The following is a 23002-nucleotide window of genomic DNA, read 5'->3' on the forward strand; positions in this document are numbered from 1 at the left end:
TCATTATGGTAAGGTTTAAATGTAAAAAAAAAAAAAAAAGGGCGGAGCCTGTCCACACACACACTCAAATGTTATAAACACACCTGTTAGTTGCAAAAATGTCCACCTGTCGACATGTACACAAAACAAATAGTGTTCACACGCATACTTATGCCTTAAAACCAACTAGTGTGAAATATTTCAGTCATTCAGTCTGTTGAGCTGACACCTGTGCTCAGGTGAGTGTTTATGTTATTCTAAAATGGATGGTGGAACGTGAAAAGAAGGAGGGAGAGTGCCCAGCCATCCCCACCCCAAGACCCCCACCGCACCAGCAGCGGCAGCCGGAATCCCCCCAACACCACACGGGAACCGGCAGGGAACAACCGCCGCCCGGGCGACCAAGCCCGCCACCCAGGCCAGGGCCAGCAGGGCCGCCGCAAGGCCCCCAGAGCCAGAGAGCAGGGAGGCACGGAGGGAAAGAGAGCGCCGCCCCAGCCCAACCAGGAGAGCAGCCCCCGCGCCGCGCCGGGAGAACCCAACTCAGGGCCCCACCGGAGAAGGACGCCCACAGCCCCAGACGAGCCAGGACCCCCCAAGGGAGACCCGCTCCGCACTCCAGGCAGCCATCCGCCCGGCCCACGGTTGGTCCAGGGAGGAGCGAGGCAGGGGCCCGCCGCCCCCGCCCAGGAGGGGGGAACCCCGGGGAAAAAAGAGGGCCCACAAGGGGTGTTGTAAATATGGCCCGACCAGGCTCGGCCACAGTTGGAAATTTGGCGGGGCCCAGCACTCAGGAGCAAGGACCAGAACCCACCCCCCAGGGACACGAACAATCTTAAGATCACTTTTTAAGATATTGGCAATTTTTGTCACAGCTTGAGAAAACCTTCAGACTTTCTAATCAAATAAGAACGATGAAGGTTTATGTCTGATAAATGTATGTAAAGAGGAAATAAAAGGGAACATAAACATTTGTGGAATAGTTCCTTCAAAAATGTTAACAGTACTTTTCTTCTTTTATTGTGTGAATGCTTAAAGATGTAAAATTGGAGCTTTGGGAGGAAGTTCTCCAAACATGGACAGCACATACTGAACAGTGGTCGATGCTTTTAAAATGTCACTTCCTTGCTGTTCAACATTTTTTTATTTATTTTTTTTAATTCCCCAGCGTCATGTATCATCATGTGAACATCAATCTATTAATGTGTCATTTTGCAGTTTGTGTTTATGGCAGGTAATTACACATGGCATTTTACTAGGTAGATTTATTGATTCACATATGACACCAAAACGTTCTGTTTCCACCATAATAATGGAACAATGAAAACTAGTGAGTTACAGTGACATATGTAACGTAAAAGAGGTTTTATGACTATTCTGCACAAATGAACAAATTGATGTAGAGGATGGGATGTTTTTTCGTGTATTGTAAAAGGTACAATATAAAATATCTTGACTCATAAAAGGTCTGAAGAAAAAATAAGCATTAAAAGCATAAAATGATGACTTGTCACTGTCCCCTTCTTAAAGTCGCTTTAGAAATAAATACTCGCAGAAAGAAATGGTAATTTACCAAGGATCACTTTAGAAACTGAAATTTCTGTCCAAACAGAACAAAGCTAATTTCCCAACTTTAACATTCAATGTACAATTAAGAGTTCAAGTCTTAATTCTTAATGAACCACAGTGTGAAATAGAAAAAAGTTTTGTGCACTTGATGTTTTTTAATAGTTCAATAATAGCTTTACTATAATTAGGTATTAAGTCAGTAGTACACAATTAAATTAATCAGATTGGCATTGAGAGAGAAAATAAAAAGAAATTAAGATAAAACAAAATCATTGATTTGCTATTTATATGATTAACAAAAGCTGTTTTTTGGGTTATTTTTGAGTCTGAGCTGTTGTAGATTGTAAAATTAACAAGATTAAGTCTTGTTAAAATTGCAATTTAAAGATGCACTTAAGGCACCACAATTTCCTCTTTTGTTTTTCCAGGCAGACTGTATACACTCTCACAGGCCACCAAGGTACACCTTGCTAGTACTGAGTTGGACCCCCCTTTGCATTAAGAACTGCCTTAATCTTTAGTGGCATAGATTCAACAAGATACTGGAACCATTCCTCAAAGAGTTTGGTCCATATTGACATGAAGGCATAACACAGTTGCTGTAGATTTGTTGACTGCACATCCACGATGCAAGTCTTGGATTCGAAACAAACCAAGGGAAACCAGGGGGAACAAGCTCCTCTGGGGGGACCCCGAGACGTTCCCAGGCCAGCTGAGAGACGTAGTCTCTCCAGTGTGTCCTGGGTCTTCCCTGGGGACTCCGCCCAGTGGGACATGCCCGGAACACCTCTCCAGGGAGGCGTCCAGGAGGCATCCGGACTAGATGCCCGAGCCACCTCAACTGGCTCCTTTCGATGTGGAGGACAAGCGGTTCTACTCCGAGCTCTCCGCGGGTGACAAAGCTTCTCACCTTATCTCTAAGGGAGCGCCCAGCCACCCTACGTAGGAAGCTCATTTCAGCCGCTTGTATTCGGGACCTCGTTCTTTCGGTCATGACCCATAGCTCATGACCATAGGTGAGTACTGGAACGAAAATCGACCGGTAAATTGAGAGCTTTGCTTTTTGGCTCAGCTCTCTCTTCACCACAACGGACTGATAAAGCAACCGCATAACTACGGACGCCGCTCCGATCCGCCTGTCAATCTCACGCTCCGGTCTTCACTCACTCGTGAACAAGACCCCAAGGTATTTAAACTCCTCCACCTGGGGCAGGGACACTCCACTCCATGGTGACTCTGGAAATTGGCGATCCATTGAGAATGTCTTTATGTACTTGCTGTGCATGTGCATTAACCCAGGGTTACCAAGTCGAGCGTAATTACGATAACTCATATCCGTTCTTTTGGAACTGACATACCCAGAGTAAGCAAGTTCAGGCGGATTTCAGCCACAGTTCAGGGTTAAAGTCAGGGTAGTTTAAACATGCTTTCTGAAATATCCCCCTGGTGCTGTCCTGCAACCTGTGATGTTACTTCGTCACAATATGTAAATAAAATAAATTCCCTTCTCACCCACTGCAGGTGGTTTCTCCTCCAAGCTCGGGTCCTTTACCAGAGGCATGGGAGCAGGGCCTCTATAATATCTTAGCATTGCATTTTTCTGGACTGACATGTCTGAGGTTTTTCCAGCTCCTCTAGTTTAGTGGTCACTGCCCTGAATGCTCTTATTACCACAAAGCATTTTGGGGAGTGACCACTAATGCTCTGATTCCCACTGGCACCCCCTATCCACTCCATCTTTGAAACTTTTCTTGTTCCTCCCTTTGTCCCCGGTATTTGAGCCTCCTTCCTGGCGGCTAACATACAGTCTAATGGTGCTGGATGTGGGATGGAACACTCCATGTATGATGAGGAGCTTTTGTGTCTTAACATATGTGGGACATATCTTTTCTTTTGGCCATCATATCATTCCTGCACAGTATCTGATAACTGGCAGTTTGTAACTGTTTAATGCTTAGGTCTTGTTCTTGCCATTGAGCTGGCTTCCCAGGACTTGCCTCACTTAATGAAGCTTTTTGGCTGTTGCCTCTTTCCTTTTTTCCTGTTCCAGATTTAATTTTGCCTGTGGTATTCCAAGGTCTTGTAACTGTCCTCAATATCTGCAATTGTTCCTTCTTGTTCCAAGTTAATGAGGACCCAAGTTAAGGCACGCACAGGGTGTAAATAAAGTTTATTTGAAGAGTTCCATAAAGCCAAAAAAAAGGTCCAAAATCCAAAGGAAGGATGCTGCTAGGTCCTGTAGAGCTTGAGAAGCAGCGTGACGTCACAGCCGAAGGGGGGAATTCCGTTAGGGGCGAAGACAGCAAGGTCCATGCAGACAGCAGGCTCCGAGAGAGGAGAGAAGCAGACGGCCTTTGAAGAGCGTCGAGAGTTGGGAGAGGCGGCTCCTTAAATGGAAGGTGCGGTAGGCTCAGTGTGTGCGTCGAGGGGACCAGATTCACAGTACGCGGTGCCAAAGGGGAGCGAAACGTAATCTTTGTGCTGTAACCTGAGTTTCAACAGGGAGAAGAATCTCGAACTGGCAAAGAATGAGCAGACACACCCACCTCATATACCCCGCGCCACAGCTGGAGCCATTCAGTAATCAGGGAGCAGGTGAGAGGGAGAATGGTAGAAATGACGAGGCAGGACCAATATCCTGACAGTGCCCCCCACTCAAGGGCTGTCACCCGACGGCCCACCCGGTTGTCCAGGGTGATCCCGATGAAACCGTGCAATCAGGTCATGATCCAAAATGAACCTGGAGGGGACCCAAGAACGCTCCTCTGGGCCATACCCCTCCCAGTCAACTAGATACTGAAAGCCACGTCCCCTGCGGCGGGACTTAAGTAGAGCTCTGACATCGTAGGCAGGACCCCCATCGATTATCCAAGCTGGAAGGGGGGGGTCTCTCAGGTGGGACCAGGTCCGATTCCTGGACAGGCTTGATCTTGGACATGTGAAAAGTGGGATGTACCCGTATGGGACGAGTCAACCGTAACCTAACGGCAGCAGGGTTGACGACCTTGGTTATGGGGAAGGGTCCAATGAAATGGGTTGCCAGTTTCCTGTGGGTCACACGCAGAGGAAGGTCAGAGGTGGATAGCCATACCTGTTGGCCTCGTTTGTACAAGGGTGCAGGTCTCCTGACACCCAGCAGTCTGCAAAATTCCGACCAGAACTTTGCTGTGAATTGCGGGCCCCTGTCCGAGACTATATCTCTAGGGATGCCATGTAACCTGACAACTTGACGCAGTACTACGTCAGCGGTCTCCTTAGCTGAAGGTAACCCTGGTAGAGCAATAAAATGCACCATCTTTGAGAATCGATCAACTACTGTTAGAACCGTGTTGTTGCCTTTGTGACTGGGAGACCACCATAGTGATGTGCGACCAGGGCCGGTTGGAAACCGGGAGAGGATTGAGGAGCCCAGAAGTTTGCTGATCAGACGTCTTGTTTCTAGCACAAACAGGACAAGCCGCCACATATTTCTTTACGTCAGACTGTAGGAAGGGCCACCAACAGTGGTGGTTCTACTTCTGCCAGGATGACAATGGAGAGGCGATGAATGGCACCAGTGGAGAACCTTTGAACGCAGTTGTTCTGGAACAAATAACATACTGGCCGGGCAGTCACTAGGAATGATTACCTGTGTTTGAGATTGTCTAACCTGAGTCTCGATGTCACTGGTGAGGACTGCTAGCCGGACTGAAGGTGGCAGGATGGGCTCAGCACCGTGGTCTAGAGGACTGGAAGCATGTTGACGTGAGAGGGCGTCAGCCTTTGTGTTCTTAGAACCCGATCTATAGGAGAGTAAAAAGGTGAAACAGTTAAAAAACAAAGACCATCTGGCTTGGCGGGAATTGAGCCTCTTGGCTGTGCAAAGATATTCCAGGTTCTTGTGGTCTGTGAAGACAATGAACGGATGTTGCGCCCCCTCCAGCCAATGGCGCCACTCCTCCAAGGCGAGCTTGATGGCTAGAAGTTGTCTGTCCCCCACATCGTACCTCCGTTCAGAGTCACTTAAGCGACGTGAGAAGAAGGCACAAGGATGAACCTTGTTGTCCTCCTTGCACCTTTGTGAGAGCACGGCACCTACACCTTGGTCTGAGGCATCCTCATCAGGCATCTTAAGCACTGGGGCAGAAGTAAAACACCTCTTTATCTGGATGAAAGCCTCATTGGCTTGTGGATTCCATTCAAAACGCCTCTTTGATGATGTGAGAGCATGAAGCGGTGTGGCTATCTGGCTGTATCCCCTGACAAAACGGCGGTAAAAATTTGCAAACCCAAGGAGCGTTGGAGGTGTTTGCGGGTCTCCGGGACAGGCCAGTCTAAAACTGACTGCACCTTTGTCTTATCCATTTGGACTTGACCTTCTGCCATGTTTAACCCTAAAAACGACACTGAACTGAGATGGAATTCGGACTTCTCTGCTTTGACAAATAGTCTGTTTTGGAGAAGCCACTGCAAAACTCGGCGGACGTGTTGAACATGGTCAGCCTTTGACTTGGAAAAGACCAGAATGTCATCCAGATACACAAAGACGAAATTATTAATCATATCCCCCCACACCTCATTCACCACATTTTGGAAAACGGCTGGTGCGTTACAGAGACCAAACAGCATGACCAGATATTCGTAGTGGCCGCTGGGAGTATTGAATGCTATCTTCCATTCATCACCCTCTTTAATCCAAATGAGGTGGTATGGGTTGCGTAGGTCAAGTTTTGTGAAAATGGACGCACCCTGAAGTAACTCAAAAGCTGTGTTCATCAGAGGGAGTGGGTACCGGTTCTTTACAGTTATTTGGTTTAACCCTCTATAATCAATGCATGGCCTTAAGCCCCCATCCTTATTTTTTACAAAGAACAAGCCAGCACCAGCAGGCGAGGAGGAGGGACGAATGAGACCGGACTTAAGAGAGTTATCAATGTACTCCTGCATAGATTGTCGGGATCAGACAGAGAATAGAGATGACCCCTGGGGGGAATAGTACCGGGAAGGAGTTTGATACTACAGTCAAATGGACTGTTGGGAGGCAATGAACATGGTTTAACTTTATTGAAGACCTCCTTCAGTTCCAAGTATTCAGAGGGTACTTTGGACCAATCTGGATAAACCTCCTCTACAGCCATGACAGAAGCTTCACGATGCTTCATGGGACCGAGACAGGATTCAGGGCAACCAGCTCCCCAGGTCAAAATACTGCCAGAAGACCAGTCGATATTAGGATTGTGTTTTCTCAACCAGGGGAGACCGAAAATGACAGAGGGAGCAGGAAGTGAAATAACATGGAAACACATGTCCTCGAAGTGATTTTCTATCTGGATAGTCACAGGTTCAGTGATACGGGAACTACGATTAATCAAATGGTTATCAATGGCATGCACACTCAGGGGTTCAGTTAAGGACTGAAAATTGATTTTCAGTGTAGAATCCAGACTGTGATCTATGAAGTTGCAGTCAGAACCAGAATCAATTAAAGCGGTTACTTCGACGGGTCCTGATTAAACATGAAAGACAGCAGCAGTACACTCACCTGACTCTGAGGAGGTTATTTTGTTACGGCTCAAACATATCCTCCCCACTGATGTTGAGCCCTCTCTTTTACCGGACAGTGCGCCACTGGATACTGTGGTGCTCCACAGTAGAAACACAAATTCATCCGGGATCTGCGCTCTCGCTCCTCCGGTGTGATCCTTGTATGGCCCAGCTGCATGGGTTCAGACGACCCCAGATCCTCTCTTCCTCTGACGGCTGAGTTCGTGTCTGTAGTGAAGACAGGCTGAGGAACGTGAGATGCAGGTGGCCGTCTCATACCTCTCTCTCTGCGTCTCTCCCTCATCCAGCGGTCGATGCGGGCAGCCAGCTCCATTAGGGCATTGAGGGACATAGGTAGGTCTCGAGCTGCCAGCTCATCCTTAATGGAGTCATTGAGTCCTTGATAAAACACATCGTACAGCGAACTCTCGTTCCACTCACAATCAGCAGAGAGCGTATGAAAGTCTATAGCATAATCATTGACTGATCTGTTGCCCTGAAGCAGACGAGGCAACTGACGACCAGCCTCATGGGATGGAGTGAGTGGATTAAACACCCGTCTGAGGGCAGCAGCAAATCAAGGGAAGGAGGAACAGACGTCAGACTGTCGTTCCCATTCAGCAGTACCCCATTGTCCAGCTCTCCCAGAGAGCAGCGACACAGCAAAAACCACCTTGGAAAGCTCAGAACTAAACATGGATGGTTGTAAAGCAAAAAAAATCTCACACTGGGCAATAAATGTCCGACAGTGTCCAGGATCACCTGAAAAACGTTGGGGAGGAGGCATGCGGGTTCTGGTGCGCCCTCCTGGGCTAGCCTGTTAGCTCCAGAAGGCCTGACAGCTTCTGATGAGATATCATTAAGACGTTGAAGTATGTCATTCATACCTGCAGATAGCCCCACAAACTGGTTCTCATAACCGGATAAGACCTCCTCTATGCCTGCTCTCCAATCCTGGGTGCCCTTGGGGTCCATTGTGGCCAGTTCAATCTGTTACAAGTTACTGAGGACCCAAGTTAAGGCATGCACAGAGTGTAAATAAAGTTTATTCCAAGAGTTTCATAAAGCCAAAAAAAGGTCCAAAATCCAAAGGAAGGATGCTGCTAGGTCCTGTAGAGCTTGAGAAGCAGCATGACGTCACAGCCGAAGGGGGAAATTCCGTGAGGGGCGAAGACAGCAAGGTCCGTGCAGACAGCAGGCTCCGAGAGAGGAGAGAAGCAGACTGCCTTTGAAGAGCGTCGGGAGTTGGGAGGGGCGGCTCCTTACATGGAAGTTGCGGTAGGCTCAGTGTGAGCGTCGAGGGGACCAGATTCACAGTACGCGGTGCCAAAGGGGAGCGAAACGTAATCCTTGAGCTGTAACCTGAGTTTCAACAGGGAGAAAAATCTTGAACTGGCAAGGAATGAGCAGACACACCCACCTCATATACCCCGCGCCACAGCTGGAGCCATTCAGTAATCAGGGAGCAGGTGAGCTTACTGTGTTCTGGTCAGGGAGGTTCCTACGAGCATTTCTGTTATGTGCTGCCTCTTTCTCCCATATACTTTCACTGTACTGTTCAGTTTCCAACCTTGGTGGGTTTTCTCTGCTGTAGTGACCCTGCCACTGAGTGCACACTTTTGCAGGTTCAGTTTTGAACAGCCTGATTATCCCCCTAGCTTCATTGTCTCTTGTTTATCTCATAAGGTGGCTGTTCAAGGCCAGCCTTTTTTTCAGTTTCAACTGTTTACGGCATTGACGTCTGTCTGTCCGTCTGTCCATCCGTCCATGTGTTCTGTTCAGGGAGGTTCCTATGAGCATTGCTGTCATGTGCTGTCCGTCCATCCGTCCCTCATCTATCTCGCTATCTAAAACACGTGTCAAACTCAGGCCCGCGGACTAAATTTGGCCCGCAGAGTAATTATAATTGGCCCGCGAGATCATATCAAATGTGCATTAGAGCTGGCCCACGGTATTTTCTGTATACTACCATAATACTACAAATCCCATAATGCTTTGCTAGTATGTTGGAGCACAGTTGAAAGCGGCAAACACTCCTTTTTTTCTGTTGACAGTCACTAACAGACATGCTCCAGTGACATCGGACAAATTAATTTCACCCTCCACAAAAATGGCCACACGAAAGATGGACAACAGGAGCTTTTAAGACAGGTGGGAGACAGATTATCTGTTCACGAATATGAAGGAGAGACTACTTTGTCTTATGTGCGGAGCTAACCTTGCTGTAATGAAAGAATATAACATAAGAAGACACTATATTGAGTTTGGCCTGTGACTTTACTTCACTTCTTAATTATAAATCTACTGTGAATCTTTAGGAAATGATTATGTGAGCTTTGTAAAAAAAGATAATGTTCATTTTTTTTCAAATACTGTTATTTAACATCAATTGATATTATTATTTACAAAACAAAATAAAAAGAAATTAGGACAAATTAGTAAACATAGTTTGACCTTTCTGGGTGTGGAGTGCTCCTGCCCTTGGTGGAGGACTTTTAATATCTTGGGGTCTTGCGGTTGCTACACTGGCCTGTTGTGAAGAGAGAGCTGAGTCAGAAAGCAAAGCTCTCAAAGCTCTGAAATGAACTTCCTCCATCGGGTTGCTTGTCCCTTCCTTGGAGATAGGATGAGAAGTTGGGTCACCCGCGGAGAGCTCGGAGTAGAACCGCTTGTCCTCCACATCGAAAGGAGCCAGTTGAGGTGGCTCGGGCATCTAGTCCGGATGCCTCCTAGATGCCTCCCTGGGGAGGTGTTCCGGGCATGTCCCTCTGGCCCTGGGGATGACTCAGGACACGCTGGAGAGACTACGTCTCTTGACTGGCCTGAGAACACCTCTGAGTCCCCCCAGAGGAGCTGGAGGAAGGGGCACAGGAGAGGGAATTCTGGGCATCTCTGCTTAGACTGCTGACCCCGCAACTTGGTCCCAGATGGATGGATGGATGGAATAAGTAAAACAATTTACGTAGAGGACCAAAAGAAGTGTGATATGGCCATGCACAGACAAGAAGATTAAAAAAGAAAGAAATTGTATACAATGATGGTAATCAAACCGAGTGTTCAATATTTAGGATAATTGTATAAAACTGCTTCAAGTGGTTCTTGGAGTCTTCATTGAGTCATACCTGCTCCAAAGTTACCTTTGGTTGCCAATTCTTTTCATTTTTGATAAGTTATATGTTAATGTCTTTCTAATTTTAGGATCTCATTATCTTTGCTGTTCTATCATTTTTTTAAACAAACCTTTCCTCTCTTTAACCAAAGTTTCCAAATGACGACACACCTCTTTGTCTAGTCTCTGTTCTGTTTAGGTCTGCCACATGAGTCTAGGTCTGCCACATGAGACTATAGTCAGTAAAGTGCAGTTTCAAATACAAGTGTGTCTTTTAGAAATGAAAATTTAAAAACAGAATTTTGGGGCTGAACATGCAATGAATAAAAAGAAGCATGAAATTGTCATTGACATACACACTTCTAAATTAATAGCAATATTCCTGATTGTTCTAATATTATTTAGGGTAATCCTGAATGAGCTATGGGCAAATGTTCACCTTTCTTTTGTAATTGTATTTATCTCAGCAAAAATTAAAACAATGAAACAAATGTCTGCAAAAACACAATAATTTAAATCAATAGCCAAGAAAATAATAGTCGTTTCAAAAAAGTATGCAACAAACAACAGTAAAACAATTGTAGGGCAACACTGAACTCTTATCTAGTTCAGTCCTTAACCTGGTATTTGTGGCTTTCTTCTTAAATTAAGTTGCAGATTTATGTCAACCAGTGACGTGTTGCAGCTGTACTCCTTAAGCATGAGCTTTACATCATAGCCAAAAATGGCTTGCCTCTTTCATGTGAAAACAGAGACATTGTGCTTCTTGTAATGGGGAACATGAAATAAAGTACATTAAAGTGTTATAGGAGAATTGTGTTAACGAAAGTATCATCATCAAGACCCACTTGTTTGTAGTCAATGTAGCAACATTAGTCCAATTTGTGGTGTGCAGTGTTCTGTAAAATTACGTAGCATTTGCATTTAAAAAGCATTTCAAGAAAGAAAAAAAAGAGCAACAGCAAGACTTATTTTTATTTATTTATTTTTTTGCAGGCATAACGACACGTACACTAAGCCAGAACTACATTCACTTCTTCACCCTGTTCCCACCTGCTGCGCTGAAATTCAGCAGTGTCTCACTGAATATTCATTAAGCACTTAATCTACTGCTTTATTACACAGTTAGTCTTCAGACACTCATGTTATTTGTCAAATCAAACTAGGTTTACTTATTTATTTTTTAAAGCAGTTCCCTCATGATGCAAGTCAATTGATTTAAAAATGGAAATCCTCAATAATTTGTAATGCTGTGTACCTTTGCTCACATTATGCATCTTTTTTTTTTAAAGAAAATAAAGGTGCTGACAGTACTAACTGTCTGATCTAGTAAAGACAACATAAATATGGGGATGTTGACTGATTGATGATACAAAGGCCCATTAGTAATTTTTTGACCCTGTTTTAAAACACATTTTAAAAGGATGGTATGAGAAAAAGATATATAAACAGTGGGTTTAAATGAAAAAAAAAATTAAAAAGAAAAATAGTTAATTTAACCACTGTTGATTTATTTCTAATTTATTTTTTAAGAAAACTAAAAATGACTGTGAACATAGAGAACACAGTTAAACTTACCTCTTAAAGTGTTTGCAAAAATAAAATGTTTACAATCTCTACTAAATTTGCAAGGGTATATTTTGTTTAAAAAACTGGACTTATTAATTGAGCATTTTTCAAATGAAAGTAAAATCACTGCAAAAAGATGTACTCTGTCATATTACACACACCTAATAAACTGAAAAGAAAGTCTATTCTCAAATAAAGTAAAACATTTGCACAACAGTAGCAGGGACAGGCTTCGGCAATACCGTGACCCTAAAAAGGATATAGCAGATGGACGAAATTAACAGCTTTCTAAAATGATAAATACAACTTTTAATCATACAGATGGTATGTGTGGTTTTGATACAAAACAGAAAAATATAAATATTTAACAGATATCAGATGATGTCAAAGCCATCCAGACTGAGCCTTTTTGACTGGTTTGAAAGAGTAAAATCAAAGTCCCACATCAACACCAGCCGGCCAAAATTTCAGACACACAGTAATGTGTTTATATAGGCATTCATAGACAAAGCCACTAAGTATTCTGTTACTTCAATTTTCCCATATTAATTTAAGTTACAGTACGTGACGAAATTTAATGGGTTTATAACTAGCTGTTCATGTTCTGAAAAAACAAAACATGTTCTTCATTTAAACTCTTAAAAACCCAGCAAAACAGGGACCGGCATTCTTCAAGGGTGAACCCAAATGCTCTGCACTGTAAGAAAAATGTCAGGCTGTCTAGAATGCCAAGTTCTATAGTGTTGGAAGGTTTATGTGCCACAAACTAGTGCGTCACTGGGAATTTACTTAACAGCTAGAGAGATGTCTGCAAGGTTCAATTCAGATTACTACTGTGTGAATTGGAAAATGTTTAATCCTAAATTGTTTGATAATACAAGGACAAAGATGCATTTTTTAATTGACAAAATAGCAACTTAATAACATTATTGATTTTAATTTTTTGATTATTATTACATTTCAATGTAATATTACTTTTTTTTATTTTTTACTTGTACTGTCCAACAGCTAAGCAAACAGATAAGAGCTAAAGGCCTCATGTGTTGGACATAATTTACTTTAAGTACAGGGGTTATGAGTCTTCTGACAAACCAGGTGTCTAATTGAATAAACCCCTTTTGTAATCTATACTAAACTTTATTCATGAAACATTTCATTCAGCCACACATACAGCCACACAGCCACACATGCTATATGTGCAAAGGTGAGATAGCACATATGGTCAAGTGAGTGTTTCTGTTCTTCTGAGGTGGATGATAGAATGTAAAAGGAAGAAGGGAGAGTGCTCAGTCATCCCCACACCAAGACCCCCGCCGTAGCAGCAGCGGCAGCCAGGACCCCCCAAAACGCGCAGATAAAAAAATTACTTTTGTCACTCTGAAGTTTTTTTACACTGATCATTGAATTATCCCTGCTCAATACTTCTTTTGTAAATAAAACAACAGCTAAAACAAACAAACAGAATTAAATCTACAAAAAGCTTCTCGCAAAGCAGTGACAAATATGGGAAGTGGGGAATCTTGGTGTGAAAACCATGAGTGTGAGGGCTGGGAACAGAAGTGAGCTCCACATAGCTGAGAATTAAAACACAAACAGAACATGGTGTACAATACCTGGTTTTTATGGGCAGGGGGACAGACTATGGGTATACTGCCCAGTGAGGAAACAAGGACTCGCTCCCAAGCACATGCGCCACATGCAAGGACCTAGAGAGATCTTGGAACAGATCTCCGAAGTTATGTATTGAGTGTGGCTGCCGGGTCAGGGTCGAAGGGTTGTGCCTCATGAGGATAGGCTGTCTTCTTACCACCCCTTAGCACCTACTGCACAGGCAGACGAGGACAGTTCTGCAACCACTGTGGGTGTGGAGCAGGACGATGGTGGACAATGTGTTGTTGACTCAACAGCAAGACCGACCCAGAAACGGAGGCAGCCAGTTTGGCTTAGGGACTATGTTCCAAGATCTCTCCAGGTCCTTGCCAGTGGCGCATTAGCTTGGGTTAGAGTTCTCGTTTCCTCACTGGGCAGTACATACATACTCTATCCCCTGCCTCATGGACTCAGGTATTATACAACCCCCTCTGCTTGTCTTTGTAGGTTCTCAGCTATGTGAAGGTCACTTCTGTTGCCAGCCCTCTAACTCATGGTTGTTTACACCAAGATTCCCAACTTCCAATGAGTCTTAGGGGCTGAAGGCGAGGCCAACCCCCAGGTTGCCGCAATATGTTCAATTTATGCCATAGTTGTTACTTTGGCATGCAATAAATTATAACATCCTAATAAAAAAATATATGTTCCATAAATGCTTGTATGTACAAAAGTCAAAGGAGATAGTTCTTTTTTTCTCTCTCCTTTATCCATCTTCACTTTATGCTCTTCATGTAAAGTATTCATACCAGCTTGAGTGTCAGCATTCCAACATGTGTCTCTTACTCTAAGGTAGCTAAATTGTATACAGTGAATCATTATTTACGTTTGTTTTTATTACCAACTTTGATATTAAATTTTATAACATAACTATTTCTGCTGATGTATACACATTTTTATGTAGGATTTTTGTTTACTTTGACAAAAGCATTAAACTGATTTTATCTTTTTAGTTTCAGTGAATATTTCAGAACAAGGTTAAAAAATGTGTTTTTGAGAACTCCAGGGAATGACAATGTGAACATCACTAATGAATTTCTCCAAGTTGAAAATCAACCTTTTCCAATCTTTTGGTTGGGAATAACATACCATCTGTCAAAACCTATTTGAATGACTGATGAATGAGAATGTGTAAGGAGAGGAAGAGAAAAGGAATAGCTTAAACGTCTTTCAGCTTTGACAGCAACATTTTCCCCTAGAGAGCGTCTTGTGTGTTAACACCGACATCTCACTGAAGCTTGAAATTCAATTCAAGTTAAAATCCAGCCAGGAAGTAGGTTGAACAAAATGGTTGTTTATCAATCAGCTTTGTCAGGAGCTTCCCTGTCCGTATGCGTGAATGACACATTAAAACCAAATGTTAAACACACAGGAACGTGTTTTTCCAAGTTGTGGGCAGTGTTTGTTTTGCGGCTATTGATTTCAATCCTGCCAGTGATTGTGAACTTGATGAGGGTGGTAAAGAAAATGGATGGAGGGATGGATACCCTGTTGGGACTTTATGGAGATGCAGTGGTTAGAAGAATTGATCCTAGTTCATGTAAAGTTTGAGTTGAGGTTTTTTCTTTTTTTTTTTTTTTGGAAAGTTTGTCTATGTATACATATGGATATATGAATAAACAAAAACACATAAAAAACCCAACACATACACATCCCACCAGTACAATTAAAATAAATCAAATTAATTGTTTAGATTTATAAAATCAAATAAAAACATGTGGACAAGTAAAAACTATGTAAAAGCTCTACTAAAAAGATGTGTTTTAAGTGTTTTATTAAAAACGTCCACAGTGGATGAAGCTCAGACGCCCTCAGGCAGGCTGTTCCACAGGCGAGGCCCACGGTGCTGAAATGAGGCCTCATCGTGGGTTTTATTTCTGACCTTTGGGACCAGCAGACCTGCACCTGTGGACCTGAGGGCTCTGGGAGGATCTCTAAAAGTAAGTCTGATAAAAAATGAGGGTCCAGTTCCATTTAAACTTTTGGAGACTAATAAAATACCCTTAAAATTGATCCTAAACCAGACTGGTGGCCAGTGCAAAGGTTTCAAAATCGGAGTAATGTGCTCCTACTATCTGGTTTGAGTTAAAAGGCATGCAGCCAAGGTTTGAAAAAGCTGTAGCTAATTGTTACTATTTTTTTCTTAATACCTGAAAGAAGAGCATTACAATAATCTATCCTAGATCTTATAAAAGCATGGATTGACATTTCTGCACTGGATTTGGAGAGAAAGGGTCTCACTCGTGCAATATTTCTAAGATGATAAAATGTAGTCTTTGTAACTTGGTTTGTGTATGCTTCAAAGGTAAGATCTGCATCTAAAATCACATTGAGGTTTCTGACTTTACTGCACACATTTGGATTAAAAGTTGATAAGTAGGATTGGGCCCTTTCTCTCTCAGCTTCGGACCAACAATTAAAATCTCTGTTTTGTCTTGATTGAGCTTTAGTAAGTTATCTCCCATCCATGTTTCAATATCTTAAATATGCATCTCAAATCACATTGAGGTTTCTGACTTTACTGCACACGTTTGGATAAAAATCTGAAAAGTAGGATTGGGCCCTTTCTCTCAGCTTCGGACCAACAATTAAAATCTCTGTTTTGTCTTGATTGAGCTTTAGTAAGTTCTCTCCCATCCATGTTTCAATATCTTAAACACAACTTAAAAGGTCATCAATGGGCCCATGTCATCAGGAGACACAGCCACATATAACTGGGTGTCATCAGCATAACTTTGAAAGTTTATCCCATGTTTCCTGATGACATCACCAAGCTGTAGCATGTAAAGGTTAAAACGTGTAATGCCAAGGACTTAACCTTTTGGCTCGCACATGTCAGTCTGTGCCTCCCAATCATTTACACTGACAATAAAATCGAGGTAGGATTCAAACCAGCTGAATAGCGTGCCAGTGATTCCAACCATGTCAAGCAATCTGTTTAAAAGAATGGAGTGGTCAATTGTATCGAAGGCTGCACTCAGTTCCCGCAATACTAAAACAGATGTTTTCTTTTTGTTGGACCTGAGATCATTTATATCCTTGACCAGCGACATCTCTGTGGAGTGATATGGTCTAAAACCAGACTGAAATTTTTTCTAAAACATTATTTTTATTAATAAAATCATTTAGTTAAATAAAAACTAGTTTTTCTATAATCTTACTTAATAATGGCAGGTTTGACACTGGTCGGTAATTGTCTAGATTTAAAGCATCTAAACCACTCTTCTTCAGAGTGGGTCTCACCATAGCAGTTTGGACATGGGAAGATCCCAGTCTGAAGAGAGCTGTTAACAATGTTCAGGAGCTCCTCCTTACAGAATGAACACATTGACTTAAAAAAGTGAGGTGGGGATGGGATCAGAGAACAGGTTTTAGTTTTAAGTTTTGCTTTGTAGCATAAATATAGGGAAAACTCTCTAGTGTGTTCTCAGAAGGCAAACGGAATGCAACAGACTAAACTGTTAGTGGTCATTGCGTGGTATTAAGTCTAATGTTATTTATTTATCTTATCAGTGAAGTGGACTGCAGACTCTTCACATTTTGAACAGCTAAGAATAGAACATGGGCTGGAAGAGATTGGGTTGATTAGTTGGTCAGTGGTGGAAAGAAAGAATCTTTGGTTTAGAATAATTGTCTGCTCTCAATTTTAAATAGTATTCCTGTTTTGCATGTTTAATAGAGTTTTGTATTGTGTTATTTTTTCCTTAAATATTTGTAGAGAAGATTTGTAAGAAATCACACCTTCTATATCTTAACATCTTCCATTGTCCATGTCCTATACACTAAAACACAAACTAAAATATACACTAAAATAGTCGGGTTGATCATCTCCTGCCTTGGGGTTTGCAACCTGGATCATTGGAAATGATTCTGTCATTGCTGATGTCTCTTCAGGTTCAGAGGGGAGAGGAGAAAGTCCCTCTCCCATCGTTTTTGACCACTGTAATTTCTGCCCTGTCTGTGATCTAGTCAACATTCCTTTTTGAGAGGATTCCCCATCATTAGGTGGGGGATCCTTTACTAACTGGGGGTAAAGAGAGTTGTTTACATCTGCTCCGTGTAGAGCAGGTGCTCCTCCTTCCTGCACGTTCTCGTCCTCCTTCCTGCAGGCTCGTGCACGCGCCCCCTCCCTCTGCTCTCTCCTGTTCTCTGAAGCCGCACTGCCCTTTTTTTCCTTTTTTCCGCCTCTCAACCAAAATTCCGTAGACTCAAATCCTGCTTTCTGCATTTTCTTCTGATCTTTTCCTGTCTTTTCTTTAATCGCATCCTGTAATGCAATAATTCTGAGTGTTTAACCTTCCATTAAATCCATAGTTTTTTACCCATTTATCCAAATGCTCGTTTTTTGCAGGATCCAGACTTCCCACATACTTCCAATCCTTACTCTGCAAACTTTCTTTTGGACTTTCATTACTCTGTGCCTTTCTCATTTAAAAAAACAAAAAGAACAAAGCAAAAACAAAACACTTGTTTAGCAGTTCAAAAAACACAATCTGCAAATTCAGCGATTTGCTAAACACAACAACAACAAAACACAGCAACAAGAAACAAACAGCAAATACGGCGATTTGCACGCAATATCACATTAACATTCACAAACTGTTTACTTTACTTATTTATAAATGCCGGCTTTTTAATTACCTTTAATTCCTACATCTGAAAGTTATGGTACTGGGATTTTGTACATCATACTATTCATACATATATGTATTCTTTTCATTATATTATTTAACACGGAATTTCACGGACTCCGCCGTCCAACCAAATGGTACGGGATTTCCAGGACCCCGGCGTCCTTGCCTGATAGTGTCTAGAATTCTCAGGGCTTTACTTCTTTTTAAACACGGAATTTCATGGACTCCGCCGTCCAACCCAATAGTACGTTGTCCGTACTTACGGAATTTCACAGGACTCCGTCGTCCTTTCCGTTGTCTTTCTCCTTCGGTATACCGTCAACCTTTTGGACTCCAGCCAACGGGATGGGCACCAGCTCCAACAAAGGTTTGACTCACCTAGGAGTCAGCTGTGGCCACAGTCTCCTAGGGCCCACCACGCTCGCTGAAATCCTCAGGTATGTTGGTATCCGGCTCGAAGGACCAAATTAATGTTGGGTTAAAACAACCTGCAACATCATAACAATTCAAAAAGGAAAGAAAGACAAAGGTACCTTTACGAGGAGAACAGACAGAGATCTACCCAGTAAACAATCTCTCTCCACACTGGCGCAAATTCTGCTGCCTCCTGTTTTAATAAGTTGATTTGGGTTGTCCCTAAGTTACACATGCGCTGAGCTCTAAGGAGGGGAAACAGATAAAAACACAGCTGCAGCGCTATCAGAAAGCATTTATTACAACATGTCCGTCCTTCCACAGTCTTCTCAAATCATCTCTGGACCTGCAAATCCGTTTCTCACAGATAAACTAACACAGAGCATCCTTCGATTCATTTTAGACACAGCTAACACAGGTTCTCAGGAGAATGCTTAAAATACGCAAAGATAAACATTTTCTCCCAAGGGTGTCACTTCCACCTTCCTGTGAAACAGATTCGGACACACACAGACACTTCTGCAAACATGATTAAATCACCTATAAAAAAAAACCGCCCCTCTCACCCTCCGCGGGTGGTTTCTCCTCCAAGCTCGGGTCCTCTACCAGAGGCCTGGGAGCTTGAGGGTCCTGCGCAGTATCTTACCTGTTCCTACCACTGCGCTTTTCTGGACTGAGAGGTCTGAGGTCTTTCCAGGTATCTGTTGTAGCCACTCCTCCAGCTTGGGGGTTACTGCCCCGAGTGCTCCAATTACCACAGGCACCACTGTCACCTTCACTTTCCAGGCTTTCTCCAGTTCTTCTCTGAGTCCCTGGTATTTCTCCAGTTTCTCATGTTTCTTTTTCCTGATGTTTCCATCGCTTGGCACTGCCACATCCACCACAACGGCTTTCCTCTGTTCTTTATCCACCACTACAATGTCTGGTTGGTTTGCCATTACCATTCTATCAGTCTGGATCTGGAAGTCCCACAGGATCTTTGCCCTCTCATTCTCTACCACCTTCGGAGGTGTTTCCCATTTTGACCTTGGGGTTTCCAGTTCATATTCTGCACACATGTTCCTGTATATTATTCCAGCCACTTGATTGTGGCGCTCCATGTATGCTTTACCTGCCAGCATCTTACATCCTGCAGTTATGTGCTGGATTGTTTCAGGGGCCTCTTTGCACAGCCTACACCTTTGGTCTTGTCTGGTGTGGTAGATCTGAGCCTCTATCGCTCTGGTGCTCAGGGCTTGTTCCTGAGCTGCCAGGATGAGCGCTTCAGTACTGTCCTATAGGCCAGCCCTTTCTAGCCATTGGTAGGACTTCTTGATATCAGCCACTTCAGTTATGGTCCGGTGGTACATCCCATGCAGGGGTTTGTCCTCCCATGAGGATCTGTCCTCCAGCACTGTGTCCTCTGCTCTCCATTGCCTGAGACATTCACTGAGCACACTGTCATTTGGGGCCTTGAGCTTGATGTACTCATGCATCTTGGATGTTTCATCCTGGATAGTGGCTTCTACACTCACTAGTCCTCGGCCTCCTTCCTTGCGGCTAGCATACAGTCTCAGTGTGCTGGATTTGGGATGGAACCCTCCATGCATGGTGAGGAGCTTTCGTGTTTTAACATCCGTGCTCTGTATCTCTTCCTTTGGCCATCTTATTATTCCTGCAGGGTATCTGATAACTGGCAGTGCGTAGCTGTTTATTGCCCGGGTCTTATTTTTGCCATTGAGCTGGCTTCTCAGGACTTGCCTTACTCGTTGGAGGTATTTAGCTGTTGCAGCTTTCCTTGTTGCCTGCTCCAGGTTGCCATTTGCCTGGGGAATTCCAAGGTACTTGTAACTGTCCTCGATGTCTGTTATTGTTCCTTCTGGGAGTGAGACCCCTCCTGTGTGGACTACCTTGCCTCTCTTTGTCACCATCCGGCTGCATTTCTCGAGCCCGAATGACATCCCAATGTCAGTACTGTAGATCCTGGTGGTGTGGATCAGGGAGTCAATGTCACGCTCGCTCTTAGCATATAGCTTGATGTCATCCATGTAGAGGAGGTGACTGATGTTGGCCCCATTTCTGAGTCGGTATCCATAGCCAGTCTTGTTGATTATTTGGCTGAGGGGGTTCAGACCTATGCAGAACAGCAGTGGGGACAGAACATCACCTTGGTATATCCCCGATTTGATGGACACTTGTGCAAGTTGCTTCCCATTGGCTTCAAGGGTGGTTTTCCACAGCTTCATCGAGTTTCCTATGAAGGCTCTTAGAGTCCTGTTGATGTTGTACAGCTCCAAGCATTCAGTGATGCATGTGTGTGGCATTGAGTCATAGGCCTTCTTGTAATCAATCCAGGCTGTGCACAGGTTGGTGTGTCGTGACTTGCAGTCTTGGGCGACTGTTCTGTCGACCAGGAGTTGGTGTTTGGCTCCTCTGGAGTCTCTACCAATGCCCTTCTGTGTGTTACTCATGAATTGATCCATGTGCCTGTTTATCTTGGTTGCAATGATGCCTGACATGAGCTTCCATGTTGTGGACAGACAGGTTATTGGCCGGTAGTTGGATGGGATTGCACCCTTTGAGGGATCCTTCTGGATCAGGATCGTTCGCCCTTCCGTTAGCCATTTGGGGTGAGTCCCATCTCTAAGCAGCTGGTTCATTTGTGCTGCCAGGCGCTCGTGGAGTGCGGTAAGCTTCTTTAGCCAGTAGGCATGTATCATGTCAGGGCCCGGTGCTGTCCAGTTCTTCATACCTGAGAGTCTTTCTTGGATGTGAGCCACTGTGATGGTTACTGGATTCTGTTCAGGGAGGTTGCTATGTTCTTTTCTCAGAGAGACCAGCCACTGGGCATTGCTGTTATGTGCTGTCTCTTTCTCCCATATACTTTTCCAGTACTGTTCAGTTTCCAGCCTTGGTGGGTCTGCTCGGCTGTTTTGACCCTGCCACTGAGCGTACACTTTTGCAGGTTGAGTTGCGAAGAGCCTGTTTATTCGTCTGGCTTCATTGTCTCTTGTGTACCTCTTTAGGCGGCTGCTCAAGGCTAGGAGCCTTTGTTTGGCAGTTTCCAGTGCTTCAGGTATGGACATCTGGCTGTATCTCTTAGGTACTTGCTTTCTCATTGTACCTCTTTAAGCCTCTGTCAGCTTACTCACATCCTTCCGAGTTGCCTTGATTTTGGCCTCTAACCGTTGGCCTCTAACCGTTGCTTCCATGGTGGGTACTGTTTTCTTCCATGGTTGCTCTTATAGCCAAGCATCTCAAGGATCACTGCTGCTGAAGTGTAAACCAGTTCATTGGTTTCTGTGATGGTTGTGGTAGGAATTGCCCTCAATGCTTCATTCACAGTTTCCAGTAGACTTTCAGGCGGTACATCACTTAACCGTTGTAGCTGGTGTCGAGGTTGCCTAGTGTTCATTGTAGACATGATCTTGTCTTTCAGGTCAGTTGCTGCCTCGCTCAGTGTCTTTGTGGTTGTTGGGGCTGTGTACCCAATCTCAGGGTGGGAGTGTGGTATAACCTCCTCTCTGACCTGTTGTTCTGGCTCACCCGTGGCATTGTATTGTATTGCTTCAATCTCAAGTTGTGATAGGAGTTGCCGTTTGTGGATGTTAGAGCACTGGGCTAGTTGTTTGGCAGTTAGCCCTGATTGTGGGTTTCGAAGCATCCATTCATTCCACATTCTCTGCATGTAACCCCTCTGGGTGGGATAACTTGAGTAGTAGCATTCTAACAGAACCTTGTTCTCACATCTAGTCCATTTCCGTCTTGTTCCAGTAGCCCACTTTCCATCAGGGTGCTCTGGTCCCTCAGCACCTGACGCAGACCTTGTTTGGCCGGGCGACGTCTGAGCCGGCATGACATGTGGTTCATTGTCTCTCATGTTGTGAGGTAGGCGGTAGCGTTAAGGGTCTTGCCCAAGGACCCTCACTGGGTGATGATGATTGCCCGTCATTGTTATGTTAATTGCCCCATTTCCATTGTCATGGTAATTGCCATGAGTAATTCCCATTTTTCATTGCCATTAATTGTTCATTCCGCCCTGGGAATCGAACCCGGGTTTCCTGCATGACAGTCCTGCACCTTACCAATCGAGCTACCCAGCCGCTATATATATATATATTTATATATATATATTTATATATATATTTATACATATATATATATAGCTTTATAATTTTTATATATATATATATATATATATATATATATATATATATATATATATATATATATATATATATATATATATATATATATATATATATAGCTAGGTGATGCATAAAATAAGCAAATATGAGATAACTTGTATACATTATTCCAACTAAATGAATTGTTAGTTTTGTTTTGTGCCAATTTTTTTCCGCACCCTGAGAGATTCTTTTAAGTCTCTTGGTTTCCTTTGTTCTCCAAGGAGGAGGTGCTATGGCTTTAACTGTTTTTATTTTTAAAGGAGCGACTGTCCATTATTGATATGAGTTTTTTATTGAAATTTTGGAGAGATAAATCAACAGACAAATTTAGAGTATTTGGTTGGTTGTGTTCCAATTCCCAAGTCTCAAAGTCTTTGGCACATTGTCAG

The 23002-nt window shown here is 43.5% G+C and overlaps 1 long non-coding RNA gene across 4 annotated transcripts in view; it reads left to right on the top strand.

Annotated features, from left to right (window-relative positions):
* Window positions 1-8236: 8236 nt before the first annotated feature.
* LOC110017367 (uncharacterized) overlaps window positions 8237-23002 on the top strand; it is a 34053-nt gene continuing 19287 nt past the window's right edge. For 3 of the 4 annotated variants that reach the window (XR_013655151.1, XR_013655149.1, XR_002292735.3), the window contains exon 1: window positions 8237-8540. This is a non-coding gene — a long non-coding RNA (uncharacterized LOC110017367). Of the gene's footprint in view, window positions 8541-9125; window positions 9223-23002 lie in introns of all 4 variants that reach the window. The other variant, XR_013655150.1, reaches the window with a different exon arrangement.

Source organism: Oryzias latipes, chromosome 3 (assembly GCF_053564925.1).
Source record: "Oryzias latipes strain Hd-rR chromosome 3, Olatipes_Hd-rR_3.1".
Taxonomy (NCBI): Eukaryota; Metazoa; Chordata; class Actinopteri; order Beloniformes; family Adrianichthyidae; genus Oryzias; species Oryzias latipes.